The following is a 25,279-nucleotide window of genomic DNA, read 5'->3' as shown; positions in this document are numbered from 1 at the left end:
AGTGTCAGGTGGCTCTCTGCACTCTCCCAGGTCCCGGGTGATGGGCAGAGGTGGACAGCAACTGACCAGATGCCCTGAGATTCAGCAGTAAAGTGAGACATTTAAGTTTCCCCAGGGGTTCTGCGTGGGCCCACCACTTCCTCTTCTAATAGCTGTCACCACCACTGACAGGTCAGGTAATACACATCACTGTCTGTGATGCAATATTTGCTCCATAAGATGCATAAACATTTACCCCCACTTTTCGCATCTTATGGAGAGAAAAATATGGTAATTTATATTTTAATTTTGGTAGGCAGACTGGAGTCAACTGATTTATTTTTTAACAATACAGTGATCTGATTTTTTTTTAGGGAAAAATATTACAATCTTTCAAAGGAAACAAATCTAATTTCTTTTTCTTTGTCTTTGATAAGAGAAGGTAGTCACGTCTTTACTGTCAACAGATGTTCCCAGCCTCCCCTGAAACAAATTATAAAGGACCATAACTCAGCCTTTGTCCTGCTGCAGAAACATCTTACACTCTTACCTGATTTCTTTTTTTTTTTTTTTTTAAGATTTTATTCATTTATCCTTAGAGAGAGAGGAAAGGAGGGAGAAAAAAAGAAACATTGATGTATGAGAGAAACATTAATCTTCTGCCTCCCGCATGCCCCCAACCATGGACCTGATTCACAACCCAGGTATGTGCCCTGACCGGGAATCAAACCTGCAACCTTTTGGTTTGTGCTACAATGACAACCCACTGAGTTACATCAGTCAGGACTGGTTTTTTTCTTTATTTGATCCCTAAATTAGGGGTATATAAGTTAGTTGAAGAGACTAAGAAGACAACAAATAAATGTAATTGAACTTCTACTTCTGTCACATTTAAAGAGAAATGTAAAATGTTTTACCTATCTGTCTTTTAAATTAAGAAAAGACCATTAAACTGGCATACAGTAAATAAGTATAATTAATCATGAATTCTATAGAACAGTTCTGTTAAGGTAAAATCAGGGAAAAGAGAAAAAAGATGGTGTCACAGAAAATAACACAGTGACAAAGGCTCACTAATACAGAGTAAAGTAAAAGAGAGAAAATTTACACTCTTGCAAATATTTAGAGACATTAAACTAGAAAAGAAATAAAGATAGAGTACTACATGCAAATTAAAAGATAAAGAAGAGTATTAGAAAAAAAGTAGACCAAGAGTTTCTTGGGCTTCAGTGTTACTCAGAATGTGGTCAGAGGAAGGCGAAAATTGCCTGGAGCCTTTGTTAAAACACAGGTTGTAGAACTCACTCAAAACCTACAGCATCAGATGCTCTGAGGGCTTGGACCCAGAAATCTGTCACTGAAATAATCTCCTCAGTTGGTTCAAAGGGACACTGACACTTAAGAACCACCACATGAGGGTGGCCGTTAAATGGACGCCGCCACAATTCAACTTCAGTCTACTCCTAAACCCAAAGCCAAAACTCAGATTAGTTTAATAATACTTTTATCTTGAATAGGGATGAAGACTCTGATTTTTAAAATAGCAGACATATATGACTATATAAGACAAATATTTTATGCCCACCTAATTTTGAGCTCTTTTTGGTTTTTTTGCTTTTCTTTTTGGTATTGTCATTTTTTAAGAGAGAAAAAGTCCCACTTCCAGATGGACAATGTCAACCATTAAATTTCAACAGTTAAGATTGTTTATTTTCTAACCATGTAAAACAGGGAACTTGCTGTGAATATCACAAAAATCATTTGTGAAGTTTTCAGATAACATGTTTATCTTTATGAATAAAATGTTCATAGGACTTACCAGATCATCAGGTTCTGTTTATTGACTCCCTCCAAATTAAGAACCAATTTTTAAAAATTGTTTATGCTGTTACAGTCCCCACTTTTCCTCCCTTTCCCACCTCTCCCCAGCTCCACCGTCTCCCCTCCCTCAGCCACAGACCATGCCTACATGTTCTTTGGTTGATCCCTTCACCATCTTTCATCCCATCCCCTCTCCCACTCTGGCAGCTGTCAGTCTGTCTCATGTATCTATTCTTGTATTTTGTTTGTTAGTTTATTATGTTCATTAGATTCCACAGATAAGTGAGATCATGCAGTATTTGTCTTAAAGTTCATGCTAAGAGTTTAAAATATCATGTTGCATTTTTGCAACTATAGTCGCAAAGAATATCTTGGTTAATCCAATTGTTTAATCTGGTCAGTCAGCCAAAAATGTGTTCCTCCTTGCTTCAAATAGTAAGATCTGAAAATCAAACTTTGATGTTTGGCAGATTTGGATATGGAAAACTGAACCTGAAATCAGATGGTTTTGCCAGTTTGAATAATTTTCCAAAACTTTGCTTCCTCCTACATCCCATGGAGCTCCAGGGTCAGTTCATGTCTACAATTTCTTCCTGGTGCAAAGCGTTCAAACTCCTTCCCTTCATGTACCCATGTTTACATCACTGTCTAGAATTTTCTTTTATTTGACACTGGAGGAAATGAATATTTTTTAAACCTCAAAATCTAATGGCTCAAAACCCATGCTGTAAAGCCAGCCAATTTCCATGTATGTTTAAAGTTCACAGATTTTCCATTCTCAATACAGATTTATAAAAGGAAATTTCATCGATTGTAAATAGCATCATTTATCAAGTTTATTGCTCTAGCAAATCTGACTTCAGAATTTACTTGGCTGAATGACTTTTATATGGTTTCATTCTTCTGGCAAAAATTCATTTTTAAAACTTTGGAGCCAAATGAGGGTGTAAGAAATTTTACACATTAAATATGTGCAGTTTCTTGGTATCTCAATTACACCTTACTAAAGCTGTTTTAAAGGAAAACAAAAATACATAAAAAACAAAGGAGGAATAGATGAGAGATCAAGATACCCAACCAGCACACATTTACTCAGAAAATTTATTTAGGCAGTAAAACCAGACAGGACAGAGACCTACCTGTCCCTTATTTTCTAAACCAAGTCACACACATACCCCTTTTAGTTATTTAAAAAAAAATTGCAAATTATATATTCCAGCCACCTCGCAAATTAACCAAAATCCTTACAGGAAAATAACTAGAAATCAGCTCATATTTCATGCTCCCAGAGAACGTCCAATTAATCACACAAAAAGACTTCTAATGTGCCTACCGTATGATCACACCCAACACCTGCTCACTCTGAAGTTTCCTGAGCACACTTTACAGAAAAAGTTGTGTCTTAGAATTGACATTAGCCTAATATATATTTTTATAATAAAAATTGCATCATCAGCCCAGTATGTTTTGTGGGTCTTTTGTTTGCAATGACAGCAGTAAGACTTATTTACAGACAGCCTTTTAACAACAAAGAAAATACATGTATTACTAATATAAATAGTTGCAGAATGCTTCATTTTCCTTTTTTCTCCTTGAAAAAATGAAACTTTACCAACTCCTAAGATTTCATCAACATTTCACCTCTTTTGGTGTCTATTTTGCCAGGGGCCATGCTCAGATCAATCATTTAACCTCATGATTTGCAACCATTGGAATCTCCAAAGATATAAGTATGCAGCAGCATCTGTTTGTTTCCATTCTAAAACCAGAATTTATAGCTGTAGCAGAGGATAGCTTCTCATCTTTCTAAGATAAATTTGCATGGCAGAAATGGGCGGGGGTGGGTATGCATTGCTCAGTTAATTAAACTTCAGAGTTCTTCTCTGTTATCGGAGTCTGGAGCAAGTTTTTAAAAAGGTTTGACTCAAACTAACTCTAGAAGTCTGAGCATCTCCAAATACTAAATTCTTCAGGGGCTGAGGAAAAAATTTATTCTGGCATCAAAGTGTTATATGATGACAGAAGTAAATACATGGATTTTTCCCTTTTGTTGGTCAGAGTTAATATATTTTATGTTTTCAAAAGCAACCCGTGATTTCAAAAAATGGGAGACAGCCTGGAAAGTAGTTTCAACCAGCAGTGTCCAGTAGAATTTTCTGTGATGATGGAAACGTTCTGTATCTGTATTTTCCAATATGGCAGCCCCTAATCACATGTGGCTACTGAGCATTTAAAATGTAGCCAGTGCAACTGAGAAAATAAATGTTAATTCTTTGTAATTTTAATTAATGTAAATGTACATTTAAATAGCCATGTGTGGCTATTGTATTGAAGAGTATAAATGTTTCTAACTTATTTGATGTAGGTCTTAAATGATATAAAATGGTATCATATTTAATGCATTTATGAAAACAATAAAGTTGCATCAAAATATGAAGTTATTTATATAGCTAGTCAATTATAAGTTGATTGCTCTAGAAACTCAGCATTATAGCAATATGTATCTTTCCAATTAAAAAATTAATTTTAATTAAACAAGTAGTAGATAAGAACATGCTTATAAACTCTTAAACAATGCAGATTAAATCAAGTCCCCGTCCCTCTAACCCCATCAGCCAATTTCATTCCCAGAATCCTCTGGGGATGTGTATATATATATACATATACATATATATATATATATATATAATTCTTTTTCAGAGCTGTGTAAGAATCCTAAGTGTGAAATTTTTGTAGCCTATTTCATCATTTTGATGATTCTATATTTGCTATAATCTTAGTTTATTTCTAGTTTTTACCTATTACAAACAATATCACAATAAACATTATTATATGAATTCTTGCATAAATTTACATTTTTAACAGATGGCAAAATTTCCCTCTATGATGATTGCATAATTCACATTCACTATTGTTTCCCCGATATTATCAAAGGGTTTTTTTCTGCCATATTCGATAAGCCAAAAAAAGAACCCTATTTAAATTTTTTTAATTTTTACTAATAATGTTAAGCATGCTAAATTTCATCATTTGTGAATTGACTGTTTATATCATTATTATCATTTTGTGTACTAAAATAGAGCAAGACCAGGGCTAAAATATTTTTCCTGAAATACACAGTACCTTGTACTTCCAAATATATATCTCCAAAAATAATTATTAAATGAATTAATAAAACAGCCAACACCATGAAAATTTCTCTAAATGAATGAATGAATGAATGATAAATTGAGTCCACATTATTTTTACCCTCAGTTCCATATTTCAGAGTATAAGAGATAGATAAATGACAAGTTTATGTAATTTCCTCAAGAACTCACCATTATTCTATTAGATAAATAAAATGTTTAAATCCAACTAAATAAATATTCATTCCATAATTCCCTCAAGAAGTATTTCTGATAGTATTTCATTCTAGTGCCAAGTAAACTTTTCTCTAGACCTCAATCTCCGTAATGTCTCCATAGTAAAATAAGAATGATGTTTTAATTGTTGTACTTTCATATTCTGCAGTGTTGATACCATAGCTAGTCAGGATAATTCAAACTCATTTGCACCACAAATACCCCCGAAGTGTTTCCACTTCTGTTTTACCAACTTCACTTTTTTGTTAGGAGTACCGTTATTTTTTTTGCTTGAGAGTATTTGAACTAGGTTTTTGGTCACTTGCAATAGATAGAATCCCAACACAGTTGGATAACAGGTAGTTTTTGTTTTGTTTTTTATTAGTTAGTTTGTTTGGTTTCTTTTTTTTTTTTTTTTTTTTGAAGGATCATTCTGAATTCTGCAATATCTAGATTACCTTAGCTTTACTCTGCTTCCTAGTTTATAATAGAAATTGTGCTTTTCTATGGTTGGCCACAGCATCACTGTTTATATGGGAAACCTTTTTTTATTTTACATTTACTCATGGAAATAATTGCACAAAAGATATATAGAGCAAATGCTATTATCCTTGTTTTATTAATGAGAAAAATGGAGGCTCAGATAAGCTAATGATATTCAAGGTCTGGGACAATATCCAAGACTTTCAACTTGTAATTCACTTTTTTCTTTCTTTTTCTTTCTTTATCTCTCTCTTTCTTTCTTTCTTTCTTTTTCCTTCCTTCCTTCCTTCTTTCTGTCCTTCCTTCCTTCCTTCCTTTCCTTCCTTCTTTCCTTTCCTTATAGCCCATGCATTTCCTGCATTAAGCTAAAGGTGAAGTGAGTAAATGGTGAGAACCAAGACACTGAAGATGGTATTTGTTGATGCCATCCTCGACATTTCCTGGCCTCAGGCAGTGGAAATCTGCTTTCATTTTATACTTTGTATGAAGTCACTCTGCAGTTAAAGGTGTTGGAAATTCCTCTCCCATAGGAATAGCACAGATCCCACCAAATGACTCAGTGAGAAGACACTGGAGACTAAAATACAACTTATTACACAAAGCAATCAGAAGTCACCGTGGACCTCTCGCAACCAGTTTTTTAAAGGAAACAGGGTACAACGGCATAGTGGAGAAGTTTGAAACACAATCTGGAGTGAAACAAATTAGTGTTTGAACAAGGGCTTTGCCACTTATTAGTTTTGTGTCCATCAGCCTGTCATTTATGCTCTCTTTTTTATTCTCACTGCCACTCTCCTAGGTTCTGGCAAGTGGAAGGGATGTGAGACAACTAAGCAACTCTTCCAGCCTTGAGATAACTCCAGAGCATCAGGAAAATAAACCTGTCATGTCCTTGCCCTACTCAGCACCCTTATTCCCATCTGGGCATATTCCTCATAACATATAGCGATCGTGACATAGAACAGAAATTTTACAACTGACAACAACATGGAATCTGTAGGAAAAGAGGAAGTAATTATTTCTAAGTACAAAAGAAGAGTGTGCCTCCATAAACAACGGGAAAACGTTAATTCTCTAGCTTCCAGTAGATCTATATTAAATTGCTCCACAGTACAACAACATAAGTGAAGCCCCAGAAGTAATGATTTGTTCAAGGTTTAATTCATAAGCTTACAGGTAAAAATGAAAAATGTTCCCAGACATCTGTTATTGGTTATTACCAACTGTTGGTCCTTGTCCTATGAAGGACAGAGGATTCTTCAAATGACCAGAGGGATAGTGGATGATTTGAAAGATTTTATCACATACCTTTTTCTTTTAATAATAAAAAACCATGTATTGTGATGATTTTTTCCTGCCACTGGTGTATTTTAAAAGTTGTATTTAATCTTATTTTCCTAAGTATTAATATTTTCAGTATTTGAATTCTGTCTCGTTTCTCATGTATCAAAGGGCCTGTTGTCAGATTTTTAACTAGCACAGTAATTCCAGCCAAAGAAAATTTTACCATAAGAATAACAGTCGCTGAAAAGCTTTACACATAAGGGCCAAATATTGCAAAAATTCCCAGGAGATTTGTATGTTTCTCAGCTTCTTTTGCTCTCCAACAATCATATCCTGGGGAAAAAAAAACCTTTACATTTTGACCTTATTGATTTAAAACTTTTCTATTAACATGATTTACTTCTCAAAAAAGAAGTCTAGTCTTTATGAACCAAATCTATTTTAACCTTGTGAGTGTAGGTGTTTGAATGATACTAGTAGCCAGTAGATGGAATTGTTTAATTCAATTAATGTCACAAATATCCTGTCACATTATACAGTTACTCTCATCTCACCAGATCAAATGCACTCTGCACATTCCTCTGTGATTAGTCATTATGGCCTAGAAATGTCATCAAAAAGAAAATCATGAATTCAAGCATACTGGGCAGATCATCGACAGAGTAGATATTCGATATTCTGGAGCCAAGTTCAGCCTGATGAAATTTAATGTAGTTGGAAATATCAATGAGAGCAATCATTCTGTCAGAGATTTATAAAAGCATTGCCAGTTCGGTGTTAAAGCAGTCTACACTAGACACCTTTGCCCCCACTCCACCTTTAGACCCAATTCATAAACCCATTCCCCAGAGCAACAGCACCGCCAAGGCAGAGCATTTAAGGGACACTGTTTGCAGCAGATAAGTAATCCCAGCTTGCAAGGTTCCCTAATAAACCTAAATTTTTTGAAAGTGCATTTCTCCTTTGTATTTACACTCATTTCTTCATCATTCATACAGAACATATTTGAAATAACAGTATATAAGAAGAGAAAGTTAGTGTGAGCTGTGTTAATTAGGGAAAACATTTTTAAAATTTGGGCTGAGGAGGGTTAATAAAATCGCATAGGTTTCAAGTGTATGATTCTATGATCCATCGTCTGTATATTGTAGTATGTTCACCCCCAAAGTCAAATCTCCTTCCACCACCACATATCTGACCCCTTTTACCCTCTCCTACCCTCCCACCCCACTTCCCTCTAATAACCACCATACCATTGTCTGTGTATATGCGTTTTTATTTGTTGGTTTATAAAAATTAGTACTTTTTTTCTCTTTTACTGCTTAGTATGTCTTTTAAAATATATATTTATTTTATTTTATTTTTTTTTACCTTGGGCATATTCCTCATAACACATGGAAAACAGATCAAAACATGGAAACAGAAATTTTATAACTAGGAAGAAGAGGAAACCTGTATGAGAAGTTAAAGTATTTCTAAGAACAAAGAGTATGACTCCAAAAACAAACTTAAAAAGTTAATTCTCTGCTTTCAACAGAAAATATATATGTGTGTGTATATATACCTATATAATGTTTAAACATACACATATATACATATATGTGAAGTTTAATTGGCTTTTGTACTATACCACAAAAGCATGTTATTCCCTCCCATATTCTTAACTCCTAGCATGTGTCACACCTACAGTCGGGGAGCTCTTTTAAGTGAGTGACTCCAGCGCAAATGCTTCAGGCAGGTGGTGACCTCCTAGACTTTTATGTATTTTTCCCCTGTTTGTGCCAATTGCACATTTTATCATAATTAATTTTTTTAATGGGACAAGAAAAATCACTGTAGTTTTCTTGTGAAAATCAAATGCATACTTTTAAAAAAGTTGCTAAAAATTAGTTACTAAGATTTTTTAAAAGACTGTTTAAATTCGTTATAATTCACACAAATATAAACAATCAGGAAAAAGTACAGATTTCTGTAGTCAAATTGCTTCTCGTGTATATTTGAGTTCTTGCTCCATTTTAAACCAACGCTGATAATGGAAACCAATGACAATTCATTATGGTATAATTTAGATGAGAAAAGCTACAGAGAATTCCAGTGAGGAACCCATGGGCCATATAAAGGGTTAGTAAATGAATGTATGTTTATATATATATATATGATTAAAATACAATAGTTAAGTTAAAAAATTTTGTGTAATTTTCTGCTTTGACTTTTAATTAACTGAGCACCTGCCAGTCTCTATTGCATCAGCTAAAAGGGCTCTACTGTAGGCAGTATTCAAAAACTGTTTGCTAAATGAGAGACTCTGATTAAATGAATGTAGACCATGAAGGACATATAGGTTCAGGAAGGTGGAGTGGATAAAATGACAGCTTCTTCAGGAGGAGGCTCAGGAAAATTTCACAGGGACAGTGTGGCCTTTTCCATATACCTAGCTCCAAGGGTTTTGCTATGCTCAATTGGCCTCATTCTGTGGGACAGAATCAAAGTTAAATTTCTTCACTCTCAGCTTCCTCCTGGGGCATGATCTATCCTGGGCTCACTTTAAAATTACTTGTTCATTAGCTTGAGCTATTTATAAATGTTTTCAAATTTTTCCTAGTCATTTTATTTTATGTCAAAACATGCCAAAATATTGATGTAAGTCATGTCTAGATCCAGCATTTGGTAATACACTGTGTAATTTTAATATTTATATTACTTAATAAGAAGTAAAGATTAGATTTTGCTCCTTAGTCATCCTTTAAAAACTTTTTCCTTATACTTAAATTGATGTTTCTATGAGAAATAATTCTTTCAACATTTCTTAATTTGAAATGTTTTAGGAAATTCCAGACCATAGCATCATATAAAGTTATTTGTAAAATTGTGCCTTTTCAAGGTTTGCTCTTAAAGAAAAAGAAAGAAAAGAAAAATGCAGTAACAAAGGCTTTGATAAAGACGAAATAACTGAATTAATTAAAATTAACTTTTACCCCATGATGAAGCTCACCTTTCGAAAATATACTGGGATCTATAATAACCTAATGAGTGTTCAGAGCTGTGATTTAAACCCCACTAACTCCACAATTCAGGGAAGCCTGCAAAGATCTTTGATATATGTCTCTTCCATTACTGCTCAACAACTCTTTAGTAATTACTATGGACCAGGCCTGCAGGATGCAAGTAAATCATCCCCAAAACATTTGGATGTTAACTCTCAACCATGTATGTCAGTCCCATCTCTGCCTTAATGTCTCAAAAAAGAAAGAGAGGGCGGGGGTGGGGAGGGATGAGGAGAGGGAGAAGGAGAAGGAGAAGAGAAGAAGAAGAAGAAGAAGAAGAAGAAGAGGAGGAAGAGGAAGAGGAAGAGGAAGAGGAAGAGGAAGAAGAAGAAGAAGAAGAAGAAGAAGAAGAAGAAGAAGAAGAAGAAGAAGAAGAAGAAGAAGAAAGAAGAAGGAGAAGGAGAAGAGAAGGAGAAGGAGAAGGAGAAGGAGAAGGAGAAAGAATGGCTGGAAAGAGAGAAACTGGTTCAGTCACATTCATTCATACATTCATTCGCAGTCATAATTTTAATGGGTTATTTGTATTTCACATTTTTAAACATGTAACCCTGTTTAATATAATGCCTTTTATCTTTCAAATATATTTGATTTTTACTTTGGATGTAACATTCATAATATTTTCTATTGTCTTCCCATAGAACTTGAATCAGCTCCACTATTTTAGAAAATAGATAGATTATAAGTAGTAGGTAGATGATTAGAAATAAATATAGAACTATATAATTTGTTATTTTTGTGAATAAGAAGCAACTACCTAATGCATGAAGTTGAACCCCAGGTGTATTGCAAACATAAGTAACATAAAGACGCTATTAGTTACCAACAATTTGCTCTTCTCAAATTATTCATTTCTGAACTACCCATCTCTTCCAACATTGGTGGGATGTTCAAAGAACTGAAATAGAACTAACAATATTTTGATAGAGGATTTCCACAAACCTGGTAAACAGTTCTGGGTAATGAACTCATAGGGAAGAGCTAGCATAGTATCTTTTCTCTATCTGTAGCTGTACTAAGCATGCCAGAGAAGTTGCAGCGTTTCTGTCTTTGCACCCTAGTAAGTGAAGAGGAGAGCTTGCTCTGGAGGCTGCAAGACTTTGGGTCCCACACAAATCTGCTATTCCAAAGGCACCAGCTCTTATCTTTTGGTCTGGTTCGTATTGTCTGCTCTTATCATATTCTGTTCTCCTCATAGATATTTTGGGGATGAATTTAACCTTAACATTTCATTATTTGTCATTAACCATAGGTCACTTACATTTAAAATTTGTGTACATTGTCTTTCACAAGCTATGTCTACCACATTTTTGATGCTGAATTATAGATGATGGCATAAACAATAATTCAGTAGATATAATCCTACCATGATCATAACTTCATTGCATTATTTTTGCTTGTGGACAAATTGGTCTGAATATAATGCCATGATGTACATCCACAAGAATGCAGGTAGGTCTAACTGCATTTTCAGTGAAGTGTGATATATGTTTAATAGTTTATAATAATACACAATAAATATTATTTGCTGCAAGCAAATAGCTAATAAGGTTTTTTTATTCTATAGGTTTCTCAGACAAAGGTAGCCCAAAACATAATTCCTCTCTCATAATAAATAAACATACTCTTACATGTGTGTTATGATTCACTGACTGTACTTGTATGAATTAAGTGTTAGACCTGAAAAGTGTATATCACAGTCTCTTCCAGGCTCTCGCACTTCAGATTTTCAAAAAGCATCTTCACTGAGCAGGGTCCTACCTATTGTGCCTTCAGCCAACTCGAGACCTTCCGTGGCAGTTTTTTAACTTCTACTTCATATAAAATCAAGCATATCTTAGACTCAGTCAAGTTACAATTTCATAGGAATCTCCAGGATTGCCAAATAGGGTAGGATATAGAAGTATATATGAGTGATATTTGAAAGACTCAGAAAGAGCTGTGAACAAAAGTAGGGATGGCAAATCCATGTTATATCAAATACCATTATCCCTCTCCTTCCTTCTAACCAGAGTGAGCACTCCAAGTCTTTCTTCAAATAATTGCAGGTCAATTCTACCAACTGATCAAATGTGGCACTCAAGATAAAACCTATTTGCCACTCTGCCAAATTGCACATAATGACACAATCATTCCATAAAATACTGGTGGGCCAGAGGAGAAAAGCTTTTATGATCAATAAAAGTAAACAGCGTTGCATCCTCCATCCTACATTTGGGGCTGACATTCTGAAGGACTGGCATTTTAAAAGTCGATAGAAGTGCTGCAGTAAGGAAGACTGTGCCTTGTGTTTTGTTGTTTTGTTTTGTTTTCTAATGAAATTTAGAGAGAGAGAGGAGAGCAAAAAGAGAGAGACATGGATTTGTCGTTCTACTTATTTATGCATTCATTGGTTGATTCTTGTATGTGCCATGACCAGAGATTGAACCTGCAACCTTGGTTTAATGAGATGATGCTCCAATCAACTGAGCTACCCAGCCAGGGCAGGAAGCCTGTTTTTTTTTTTTTTGTTTGTTTGTTTGTTTTGTTTTTATTAACCCAGCATTTCCCACACTTTTGAAAATACCAGAAGGTCCCTTAGAATGTAGATTGCAGAACCCTCACTTAGAATCTCCTTCTCCTACATGTGCGAGGCCAGTCTGCACACAATGCCTCTTCAGTGCGGTGGTTATAAAAAGAGTACCTTGGTCTCCTCTCTCTCCCATACCACAAGCAGTTCCCCAGGACTCCAAAGTCTTCCAGAGATTTCTGCATGCAAAAGGGAGTGTACAGAAGCCCCCAGAAGCCAGCAAGCACTGTACAGGAATAGCTCTACAGCCTCTGGCCTGCTGGCTCTCTGCCCTGGCAAGTGCAGTGGGCCTCATTGTACTGACTCCCTAAATACAGGCTGTGTTTCCTTTTTACTGAGAATTCTTAAGTGACTATGTTTGGTTTTGAATTGTTAATCAAATACCATAAAATTATATTCAAACACACCAAAGCCTTAATAATCTAAATTAAATTGAATAAATTGCAGGTTGAATTAGTAGAAATTAAAGAATAATTAAATTGAAATGTTCTGCCTAATAAAGATCTCAGAGGTCTAATCCCCTCATTTTACAGGCGAGAGGATGGAGGCCCTGAGAAATGAAAGCAATGTCAAGAAAAATTGATTTAATTGTTTTTGAGGACCAAGAATAATACAAACTAAATGTTAAAAAATTATTAGCACATAAAATAAGTTTTTAGTAAATTGAATATTAGAGACTTGGTGTTGATAAAATTCTTAAAAACTGCTTATCAAAAAATCAAACAACTCTCCTTTAGACATATTTGTTCAAATCATATTGCTAATCTTTTAAATCTCTTTGTATTCTATATATGTTTAGGGAAATATAATTTTAATTACATATACCCACAAAGGTCGGCCTTTTGGTGCCCAGCACCCCGACTCCTTTTCATATAACTTATCCTAAGCCTCTCCCATAGAGTACACGTGTTGACCCAGGTTATGAGTTGCTTTAGGATGATAGAATATAGACAGATGATAGATAGATAGGTAGGTAGACAGATTTGTCAATTATACATGTTAATGATCAGAGATAATTTAAGCCTTTGTTGGGTTTCAAAGATTACATGGGTAGCTAGGTTTATAATTTGCAATTGGTTATAAAATCCCCAGTATGGCCCGTGAAAATATCAAGGCAAAGATGCTGTGAACTCACTGAAACAATAATGTAGACGCTAAAACAGCAGGTTGCAAAGCAGAACCTCATCTTTAGTTTCTACACATTTCATTCAAACCTATGGTTGTTCTATGTTGGAGAGTGAAAAGGCATCCAAAGGTCGGGTTTTCAAGGATCAAACTTTTCATTGTTCCTTGAATCAGAGATTGTATGTGAATACAGAGCTTTGCATAAGAATTAGTCCTCTTCCTTGTATCAAGTCAGCTATTTTCAGCTCAGCCTAGCAATCTTCGATTTCTTGGTTTGTAACTATGGCAATAAGATTAAATGGCATTCAGGAGAATTCATTTTACAAATTAGCTTGGGAGGGTGTCCATGACTGTGATAAAGGAGCATTGCAAAAGTACTCGGAAACAAGGGAAATTAAATCAGGTTTTGTAATATACTTCAAAATAATTCTCAGAATCATCTAGTGCCATATGGCAGTTTGTGAGTGATGTCTGGTGACTGGAAATTAAAATGATCAGATAACTGCTTGATAGAGTCCTTGGCTCAGCGTAAGCCACCACACCTCTCCACTTGCCTCTTGACCATGACACCATGTCCTTTGTCTGTGGGTGCCTATGTGTCTGTGCGCTTGCCAGAGCCTTTGATCTGGGACTTTTAATACTAAATAACAGTCAAATCCATTTCAAACACCTTCATTACAGTATACAGCTCATTATGTTTCAGAAAAATGTTTAGCTTCAAGCCCCAGGCCATGTTATAATGAGGACAGGAGTGCACACTACTACACACGCGCCATGGAGTGTCTCCACATTTCTAGGTGATGCTGCAGTCACCACAGGTCTCAGTGAAAAGCAGGCATTCATTTGTAGCCCTTACAGAAGACTTCCTCAGGTTTTAGACAGTTCACCATAAAACATGGTTTTAATCTTGCTGTGCGGTTAATGTTCTTCCTTTCTGTTGATAGCCTTTTAAAAAGTGCATATGTAGACTTGAAAAGAAAGAGCTGGATAAATATTTTTAAATGCTTAATGACTGAAATACACTATAGAGAGAGAGACACACTTAAGTAATACATATTAAGTAAGTCTCTTAAATCTATTTTTTGAAAAGTTGTATATATAATATACATACATAGACAGCATTGTGTGTGTGTGTGTTTTTAAAAGATAAATTTAAGAGAATTACTTTATTTAACACTAATTTCAGGCTAGATTTCCATCTTATCCAATGCTGATTTACAAAGAAACTCAGGTGCCTCATTAAACCCACGGTTTTATTTCTATTTACCTTTCCTACTTTAGGAAGGCAGGAAAATGCACATAACCCCCATATCCTCATCTCTGTGCTTTTATCTTTGTGCTTTTTCGATGCCTAAATGACCATCCATGAAATTTTTGACATTACATTTGAAATAAATGTGATACAATGTTGGCTGCCAGTATTTTTCTCTCTGATTTAATTATAAATTCTTGCTCAAAGTCAGTAATAGGAAAATGACTTCACTGGACAGACAAGACATTATCAAAATTGCTTGTGTTTCTCTGTTGTTAGAAATATAAGCTAGTGGGGTAGAAATTCTTTTTGCTGTCACAATTGATTAACATAAATTAATTGTTTATAACTCTAGATGGAAACAAATGCATACTGGCATACAAATAGTTATCACTTGTTTTCTCGCCAGCAAGCCATGGTCTGCTTGGTATCTGAGAAAACACTAGTGTAACACAGGAACTGCAATGCTTTTTTAATAAAAGGGTTGTTACAAAGATAAAACAGATTTTTATGCAACATGAGCACATGATAACAGTTTTCATGTTAACCTTAAAACTCTGCTTGAGAACAGGACTCAGCAGTGTTTTTACTTAGCCATGAATATCTTAGAGGAATCAGTTGAAAGAAAATAGTCCTTATGTAAAAGAAGCATTTGAATCATCGGTTATAATGTAGTATGACAGCCAAGGTCTGGCACAGGCAGCCAGATTACTATGAAATGTATATTATCTGCATAATCCAGGGTCAGCAAATGGAGATGAAACAGACCAAGGAAAACCTGAAATCAAGCCTTGTCCTTCAACTCATGTCATTAGAAACCTTGGTTTCAAGTGGCAGAGGCGATAGTAAATTGAGAATGAGAAATCTCACTACTCATTAAGGGTGCTGCTCCATATTGGTCTATGCAGATTAGCTGGATCCAAAACTTATTTGCAAATATTGAAATTAAAAACAAAATGCCAACCTACACTCACAATAGAAAATATTAGTTTATGAAATATTTTTCACATTAAGTAAGCACAGTAAAGAAATAAATCTAGATTCATGGACAAATTTACTTGTCTTAAAAATAGGTTTATCTTATAAACATTATACAATATGTTTAGCAGACAAGGGTTTTGTGTATACAATAACATTTGAGTCATCAAAATTAATTTCAAAATGAATTTTTTAGGTCAAGAATAAATAAAAATTATATACACTTCAATTCCAAAGACCAAATGTTAGTCTGTTTAAATTTGCTGTTTTATAGCTTATCCTAAATGTTTCTATGAATGAAGATTCAAATTAATTTCAATCAGTATTAAATGAAATATGTCTTGAAATGTAAATATGAATTTGTTTTTTAAACAGGCATAATGACCTGTACTGAAGGTACAAATCATTAAATAGTTCTCAGTGAAGAATGTAAATTTAAAAAAGAAAAAAGAAAAAAAAATAACGTTAATACTCTAAAATAAATATAAGCACAAAGCTAAGTAATAAATATTCTGTAATTTTTGAAGAGTGCTATAAATGATATAAGAAATTAGTATGCCTGCTTTATTAACTGGTATCACCTGCTCTTTAGACAACAGAAATATCTGTAGTGGAAAGAGAAAGAAGACTTCCTAAACCCATATGAAAATAAACTGCCTGCTGTGTTGCATTGCTAATCTTTCAGAGCTTTAGAATACTGTAAGCAGGAGAAAATAGCAAAAAGACAGGTGTCACACTCATACATTGCTGGTGGAAATGTAAAATAAATTAGTTATTTTAGAAAAATGGTTTGGGAGTGCTTCAAAATATTAAACATAAAGTTGGCAATTCCACTCTTATATACCAAAGAGAAGTGAAAATTTACATCCACACAAACTTGTAATCTATGTTCATAATGGCATTATTCATAAGAGCCTGAAAGGTGATCAGTTGAGGACTGGATAACTTAAATGTGTCATATCCACACAATGGAATAGTATTGGGCAAAAAAGGAATGAAGTTCTACTACAAATGGATGAATCCTGAAACCACTATGTTAAGTTAGAGAGACCAGTCAGAAAAGACCACTTCTTGTATGTTTCTGGATCAAAGGTTCAATAGAAAAATCTATAGAGATGACAAGCAAAGTAATGGTTGCTTAGGGGGCGGGGAAATGGGTAGTCGGCCGCAAACAGATACTGGGTGCACAAATCTATAAATAAACTGAAGACTATTAAATTATGTACTTTAAACAGGTAAATTTTATGGCATGTAAATTATATTTCAATAAGCCGTGTTTTTTTTTTTTTTTAATTAGACATGCTTCACCAGCTTTAGAATAGAATACTTAAGTTAGTAAGGATGCTACTACAGAAAAGTAGCAAGTTTCAAATAAAGGCCCGATTTTAATCATTGCTTGTCTGTCCCCACCTCACCTTCCAAATGTTTCTTACGTTAGCAATACAGCTAGGTAACTCACATGTTCATTTCTCTCTCTCTCTCTCTCTCTCTCTCTCTCTCTCTCTCTCTCTCTCTCTCTCTCTTTCTCTCTCTCATTAGATTTTTTAAAAAATTTGACAACTATGCACAGACAAAGCCCAGGGTTTACTGGGACAGGGTATATCAATAACTTCTGTAAATGTGGGCTGCTCCCCTTCTTTTACTTGGTGAATGCCCTGACTATCCCCCAGGGCCCACCTCTAATGGAAGGGGGAGTCTGTGTGTAACAGGAGCCTGTGGATAAGGATTACTCTCCCTTCTGTTTGGCACAAGGAAAACAATGAACAAACTGAGCCATTGCTTGGCTGACAATGGAGCAGATCAGAAAGAGCTGATGCTTATCTGAGACTGAGAAGGCTCTACCATAGTTCTTTTTACCTAAGTAATTTTAAACCCCTTTTAATTTTTTTAATCAGTAAGAAAGGAAGTTCTGCTGTTTAATAGAGGGATCGACCTTCTTAGTATTACCCAATACCAGAGCATCAGAATCTCCACCAATTCTTGAACATAAATAGGTGTTATCTGCTCCTGAAGGCAATGTTTCTGGGGAAGAAGATTTTTGTTTTAGTTTATTGTGGTGTGTTTTGTTTTGTTTTTGTGTTGTTTTGTTTTGTTTTTCCTCCCTGGAGACAAACTTCATACATTCCATTCATAGAATAGGTTTCCCAGGAAACTTCCATTCAAAGCTAGAAAATGGATAGAGAGATGCAAACTGAGACCACGGGTGAATGTTAATGAAGAACCCAATGCTCCTGCCCTGCTGTGGGATTTACGTTGGCAATGACCACGGGTATCACTTAACAGGAGCTTTCCGAAGCATTTCCTTGGTGCTGCACTGGATGGGCCACTTGACTAGCATTGTTTGAACACCCTGCTTTATCAGTTGGGCCATAAAATGTCTCCTCTTACCTGCTAGCGTGGAAAGTCAAGTCTACCTCTTTCTTCTTTCTTATTCTTCTTCTTTTTTTGGGGGGGTGGGGTGGGGGTATCATTTAAACCTTGATTCTCTCTTTCCAACATTAATGTCCTGACCTATAGGGAAGGAAATTATATCCTCCATATTCATCCTACCTATAGTCTCCTAAGGATGTTGATGCCTGGTTTAAAAAATTAGGGTCAGATATCAAACAGATCCGTTTCTTCAAAGTTTCTTAAGTAAATTTTTTAAAATATGCTTTATTGATTATGCTGTTACAATTGTCCCAATTTCCTTTCCCTTTTTTCCCTTCCACACATTGACCCCCCTGCCCTCCAGTTGTTCACCCCCCCTTAGTCCATGCCCATTGGTCGTGCATATAGTTCTTCTCAACATCTTCCTGTCTACTCCACTCCCTCCTACTATGCTCCTTAATTCCTGTACCATCTCCCTCCCCTTCCCCCCCTCCCTGCTGACCCCTCCCATAATGTTCCCCATACCTATAATTCTTTTCCCACTACCGTTGCCTACTTAGTTTGCCTTTGTTTCAATTCCCTAGCTTCCGTTGTTGGTTGTTGTGATACAGTTTTCATTTTAATGTTCATAGTTTTGATCCTCCTTCTTCTAAACCAGTCCCTTTAACATTTCATATAACAGTGGTTTGGATCTGATGAACTCCTTCAGTTTTACTTTGTCCTGGAAGAACTTTCTCTGTCCTTCTATCCTGAATAACAACTTCGCTGGATAGAGTAATCATGGTTGTAGGTTTTTGTTTTATATTCCTTCGAATATTTCTTGTCAGTCCCTTCTTGCCTGCACAGTTTCTTTTGAGAAATCAGCTGAGAGTCTTATTGGGACCCCTTTGTACATAATTCTCCTCTTCTCTCTTGCTGCTTTTAAGATTCTCTCTTTATCCTTATTTTTGACCTTTTGAGTATAATATGTCTTGGTGTGGTTCTCCCTGGGTTCAGTTTTTTTGGAACTCTCTGTGCTTCCTGTAAGTCTATTTCCTTCCCCAAGTTAGGAAATTTCTGCTTCATTATTCTTACACATAATTTTTCAATTTCTAGTTCTTCTTCTCCACCTTCTGGCAACCCTATGATTTGGATGTTGGCCCGCTTATAGCTCTCCCATAAGTTTCTGAGCCTCTCCTCATTTTTCTCACTTTTTGTTTCCTCTTTCTGCACTGGTTGACTGTTTGTTCCTTCCCTGTGTTCTGATTTATTGATTTGATCCCTGGTTTTCTTTCCCTCACCACTAGTTTCATATGTGTTTTTGTTCATTTCAGCAGGACTAGCCTTTGTTCCTTCCCTGTCTTGTTTAAGATCTGCTGTCAGGTCTGTAAGCATTTTTATAACCAAAGCTCTGAAATGTGCCTCAGAAAGATTTCCTATCTGCTGCTTTGTTAGATTAGATATTTGCTGTCTGGTCAGCTGCATCACTGGGATCTCTATCATGATCTGTGCCATCATGACAGTGTTGTGTTTACTTTTGCTTCCTGGGTGGAGCTGTCACACCTCCTACACTATAGGGGGCGTGCAACCCTTCTCACCACACTGTGGCATTTCGTGTGGGGGTGGGGTTCAAGATGGATTCCTGCCTTTCACTCTCTGCTGAGAGACCGGGAGCCTCCTCCTCCATCCCCACCCTCTCCGGGCCTTCACAGTCCAAGGCAATGGGGGTCTGCCTTCCCCAGAATTGGAATTGCAAGCTGATGGGTCTGGTCTGCAACCGAGGGTGCTCCCCAGGTGCTTCTCGCCTCCTGCTAAATATGGGTATCTATGCTTACTGCCATCCCACTGCCATTGCTGCTGCTACCACTGCCAGCATAGCTCAACCTCTCTACCCTGGCTTCGCCCCTCCTAACCATCCAGACAAGCACCACTTCTTTATAACTTCATATACTGGACTTCCATTTATTTTCTTGAACATCTGGTTATTTCTGGTTTTGCAGTAGTCATATTCCTTCTTAGTTGTGGAGAGAGATGGGGCATGTCAGTCTAGGCCTCCATCTTGGCCGGAAGTCTCAATATTTTTTTTATAATTAGGGATTACATAACACAAATATTTTATCTGCTGTGAAAAATTCTTTTATAATTGGTATTTCAGGGTCTTCTTTTTCCCTGGAGAAAAAAGAATCTTCCATGATGAAAAATCTAGAAGGTATTGTGAAATCAACATTTCCTAAGAGAAAATAATGAATGATAATGATAATACCTTACACTTGTGTAGTCACTCACAAAGCACTCTCATGTTTCTTGTCTTGTTGGAGATTATTTGAAGTTCAGAAGATAGCGTTGTTTTATAGATAAGGAAATGAACCTAGAGCAAGTAGAATGCACATTCAGAGACATAAAAGTAGTAACAAGAAAAGTCAAGACCATAATCCATGTCCCTGATCCTTATCTAAAACAAATCTATATCTCTTAGTGAATATAACCAGCAGGTCTAATCCTGCCCCTGTGGAGCCTTGAGTCCTTTTCTCTTGTAAGATCAGTCTTGCCTTAGACAAAAACTACATCAGCAATTTAGTCAATAGAATTTCCTACTTGTAAAGTTGTCAAGAATAAGTGTTAGAATTAAGAATAAAAAGGTAATGTCCACAAGGGACTAGAAAATTATCTGTTAAAAAAGTTCACTGGGCTGGTTCCTCTGTCCACACTCAAACTTGAGTCTCCAGGTATACAGCCAACATGCCAAGTTCACCAGAGAGGCTCAGAATTCTGCAGCCAGAAGGAACGTCCTCTCCCATGACTCCATGTGTCCTTTCTCTATTTTACATACTGCTGACCATTCAAAAGGAAAGCTGCACAGTATCTTGGAGAGACCACTGGATTTGAAGCTAGAGGGTTTAAGTTCCAGCTCTGACCTTTGGCATATTACCTAATAGTACTAAATTTCTGTCAACAAAACTAGAATTCACAGGGTTGCTGTCAGAATTTAATTAGCAAATGGTATACAATAAATGTTAGCTATTGTTATTATAATTATTATTCTAATGTACCCATTTTACAGAAAACAAACTGAGGCATACAAAAAAATTTTGCACTAAGGCAAAGGTGTGTAAATAATAATAATACCCAACTCACAAAATTGATGAGAGAATTAAATACATGTAACATGTAAGTTATTTGTGTACCTATATTAATACACAATTTGGATTACATACCCTTGAAGGCAAGACTATTCTCTCTGTCTCTCCTCCAAAGCCTGGAAGAGTCCCTCCACACAGTGCTAAATAAGTGTTAACCAAATTAATTCCACATTACAGCCACCATAAAGGATGCCAGATATTTTATCTGGAGATTATACATTATGTAATTTATTAGCCCTGACTGGTGTGGCTCAGTGCATTAGGTGTATCCTGCAAACTGAAAGGTTGCTGGTTCAATTCCTGGTCAGGACACATACATGGGTTGTAGGCCAGGTCCCTGGTTGGGGGCGTGCAAGAGGCAACCAATCAATGTTTCTCTTACACACGGATGTTTCTCTCCTTCTCTTTCTCTTTCTTCCTCCCTTCCCCTCTCTCTAAAAATAAATAAATAAATAAAATATTTTTTAAAAAATAAATAATCTTATTTATTAGATTTACTGAATCTATGCTTCCACATATTCGACCAAGACCAACTATTCATTGTATTATCAACAAAACACCATTGATGGCTGACTTGATAAGTGATTGGCCTGCCCTCCAGTGCAGGGAGCCTCTAGAATGGTCTGGAGCACTCTAATTGCTAAGCAAATAGTTTTTTTCCTATCAAGTGTGTCCAAATGTCTAACTTTGAAGTATTTATCTGGGTGTAGTGTGAGCTTCTTTTTCTGGAAGTTCATCTCTGCAAGAGTAGGAGGCCAAAGGTAGGGCAAGGTGAAACCTCCTTAGCAATAAATATCACACTGAATTACAGTCCTCTATACCTTCAACAAATTGATTTCCTCCAAGGTTGCAGCTCCCTTCCATTATTTGGTCCCTAGCCAACACACTTTATCATTTTAGGACAGTTCTCAAATGAAAGATTTCCAGTGGGCCTTGCTAGGAGAGGGAGATGTACAAGCCCTGATTCAAACATCAGATGTCCCCAGTTCATAATAGCTCAGAAGAGTCTGTGCTGGTGCTATCAGGGAAGATGCAAAGATAAAACACTTGGAAAACTTAACGAGTCTTTTTGTTTGATATGGGTCCTGACAATAGAGTCAAAAGCCCTTGTAAGTAGGTATGGTGGAGCTGAACTGCTCACTCCTTAGGCTGGTATTGCTTTTTCCGTTCTTCATAACTAGTCCATGGAAATTTAACTTAAAACTTCTTCAAAAACCATAATTTTGTCCAGGAGTAAAGCCAAATCCAGGACACCTACCCTGGGTACTCCAGAATTCTCAGATTCAGTGTTTGTTATGATCGAGAAAGAAATTTTAGATTTTCATCTCACCCTCCCCTCTTTATTTTCAGAGCTGCCCCAGTGTCTTGAAGCAATGGTCTTTCACAATTAAACACTAGTTTCAACACCTTAGAAAGAAAAGTCATCCAGAATTTGGTTATTTATGAGCAACCCAGAAATGGGACTTTGAGTCACTGGAAGAAAGTAGAAACGTATTAATTCAATTTTCTGACAAGAAAAAAACATCATTCCCTGAGTTTTGTTAATATAGTCTCTCTTAGAAATTATTCTGGGAGCGCAACGCCAAATTATGGGCATCCAAGGACACCCTGGCTAAACAAGAAAGAAAAGTAGGTGAGCAATGAAACCTATTAGCATGTGTCCTCTCAGGCTGATGACTGTCATTAGGCTGCTGGAGGATGACATCATTTTCTCTAAGAGGCAGTCAGCTCGAAAATGTCAACTATATCGGTGAATTAATTCTTGCAGCTGCTTTATGTTGCCTTCAGCTCCTTGCTAAAAGAAATAGACATATTTCATTTCTGGGATCTGTCAGACATGTGGTTGTTTTAAATATTACATTTTAAGCCCAATTCAATCATATTGTGTTTTGAGAATTTAATGAAAAAAAGAAGAAGATTTTACTTTAATAAAGTAAAAGGCCAAGGTGTAAAACTCTGTAATCTCATTTGAAAAGTAATCCCTTTTTTAGTTCAAATTGCTTGCATTTTTAAAATGTTACTAGGAACACTTATACTACACTGATGTGGTCATAAATTAGTTATGCGGTAAGGTAAAGATAGGTGTGAGGACAAATAATATAACTGCAAAACACAACCCATCCAAAAGCTCTTGTTTGTGAATTTAACTTTTTCTCTTCTCCAACCCCAAAGAAAAAAGTAATGTCATTTATTAATTTATTCTATGAATATTATTGAGTGCTTATATCATTTATAGATCCTGTGATGGGGAAATGAAATGATTTAAAGACACTTCCCACCTGTAAGAGAGCTCCAAGTTCACTAGGGGAGAGACACATATCAAGTGAAATAATGAAATAGTCTGGAAGTTTCAGCAGAAATTTCTGGGAGTGAGTTTTAAAGGAACAGTATGTGTGTTAATCAGAAGTGGAAAAGAAGGACAGACAGAAAATTGTCTTTAAAAAATAACTAGAGGACTTCTGGCCAAGATGGAGGTGTAGACAGACACGCTGCATCTCCCTCCACAACTAAGAAAGAATACAACTACCTCAAAACTAGAAATGACCAGAAGTTCCAGAAAATCAAACTGCATGGAAGTCCAGCAAACAAAGATATAAAGAAGAAATACTCATCCAGACAGGCAGGCGGGGTGGAGCTGGGGCAGAGATGATGCGGTTTGGTAGCAGCAGCAGCAGCAGCGGCAGCAATGGCAGGCTGGCAGAAAGCATAGTCACACATTTTAAAGTCAGAAGGGACACCTGAGGAGTGTTCCCAGCTCCTCACCGGACCTAGTAACTCATGGCTCCAGCACCGGGGAAAATCAAGCCTCACTGCTTCTGACCATGCAGACCAGTGGGGGTTGGGGTGGAGGCAGAAACTGCTGATCTCTCAACGGAGTCTGCTTGTTTAAAAGGCCCCCATGGTCCTAGAACATCCGCAGACCCACCCACTCTGGGAACGATGGCCAGGACAGCAGCTAGAGGTGCGCCAGTCCAGTGTGAAAGTGTGACAGGTGCCTGGAAAAGGGGCGAGTGCTGGAGAGGCGTCATTGTTCCCTCTCGGACCACTCCCCCACATACAGCACCACAACGTGGTGAAACATGTCACCCTGTACTGATGAATCCCTAAGGCCCCACCCCTTACAATGTAACAGAAGCAATAGCTCTACCTGGGACGTGGAGGCAAACAAACACAGGAGCCCATCAGAATGAGGAGACAGAGAAGTATGGTCCAAAAGGGGGAATGGATCAAGGTTTCAGTGGGAGAACTAAGTGATGAGGAGATAGCCAACCTAACAGATGAAGAGATAGACAACTTAACAGATGCAGAATTCAAAATACTGGTGATAAAGATGCTCACAGTCTTGACAGATATGCTTGAGTATGGCAGAGGCATAAAAGAAGAAGTGAAGGCTATGCTAAGTGAAACGAAGGAAAAACAACACAAAACCAATGGTCAAGGGAAGGACACGGGGGTTCGAATAAATTATTTGGAACATAAGGAAGAAAAACACAGTCAACTAGTCCAGAATGAGGAAACAAGAATTGAAAAAAAAGAGGAAAACTTTCCAAATTTTGTGAAGGAGATGGACATACAGGTCTGGGAAGCACGGAGGGTCCCGGGCGAACTGGACCCAGAGGGGACCACACCAGGACACATCATGATTAAGATGCCAAGGGTGAAAAATAAAGAGAGAGTCCTGGGGGCAGCAAGAGAGAGGCGGAGAGTTACCTACAGGGTGGTGCCTATAGGACTATCGGCTGATTCCTCAGAGGACACTTTGCAGGCAGGAAGGGACTGGCAAGCAGAAAAAAATTGGAACTTCTGTAACAACATAATCAATAAAATATATTTTAAAAAAAGAGAATTTTAGATATGTAAACTATATCTCAATAAAGCTGTTACAAAAAAGAAAAAATAACTATATAGGTATC

This window comes from Furipterus horrens, unplaced genomic scaffold (genome assembly GCF_987537825.1).
Source record: "Furipterus horrens unplaced genomic scaffold, mFurHor1.1.pri manual_scaffold_5, whole genome shotgun sequence".
Taxonomy (NCBI): Eukaryota; Metazoa; Chordata; class Mammalia; order Chiroptera; family Furipteridae; genus Furipterus; species Furipterus horrens.
The sequence above is the reverse complement of the archived record's forward strand: the minus strand, read 5'-3'. Positions refer to the sequence as shown.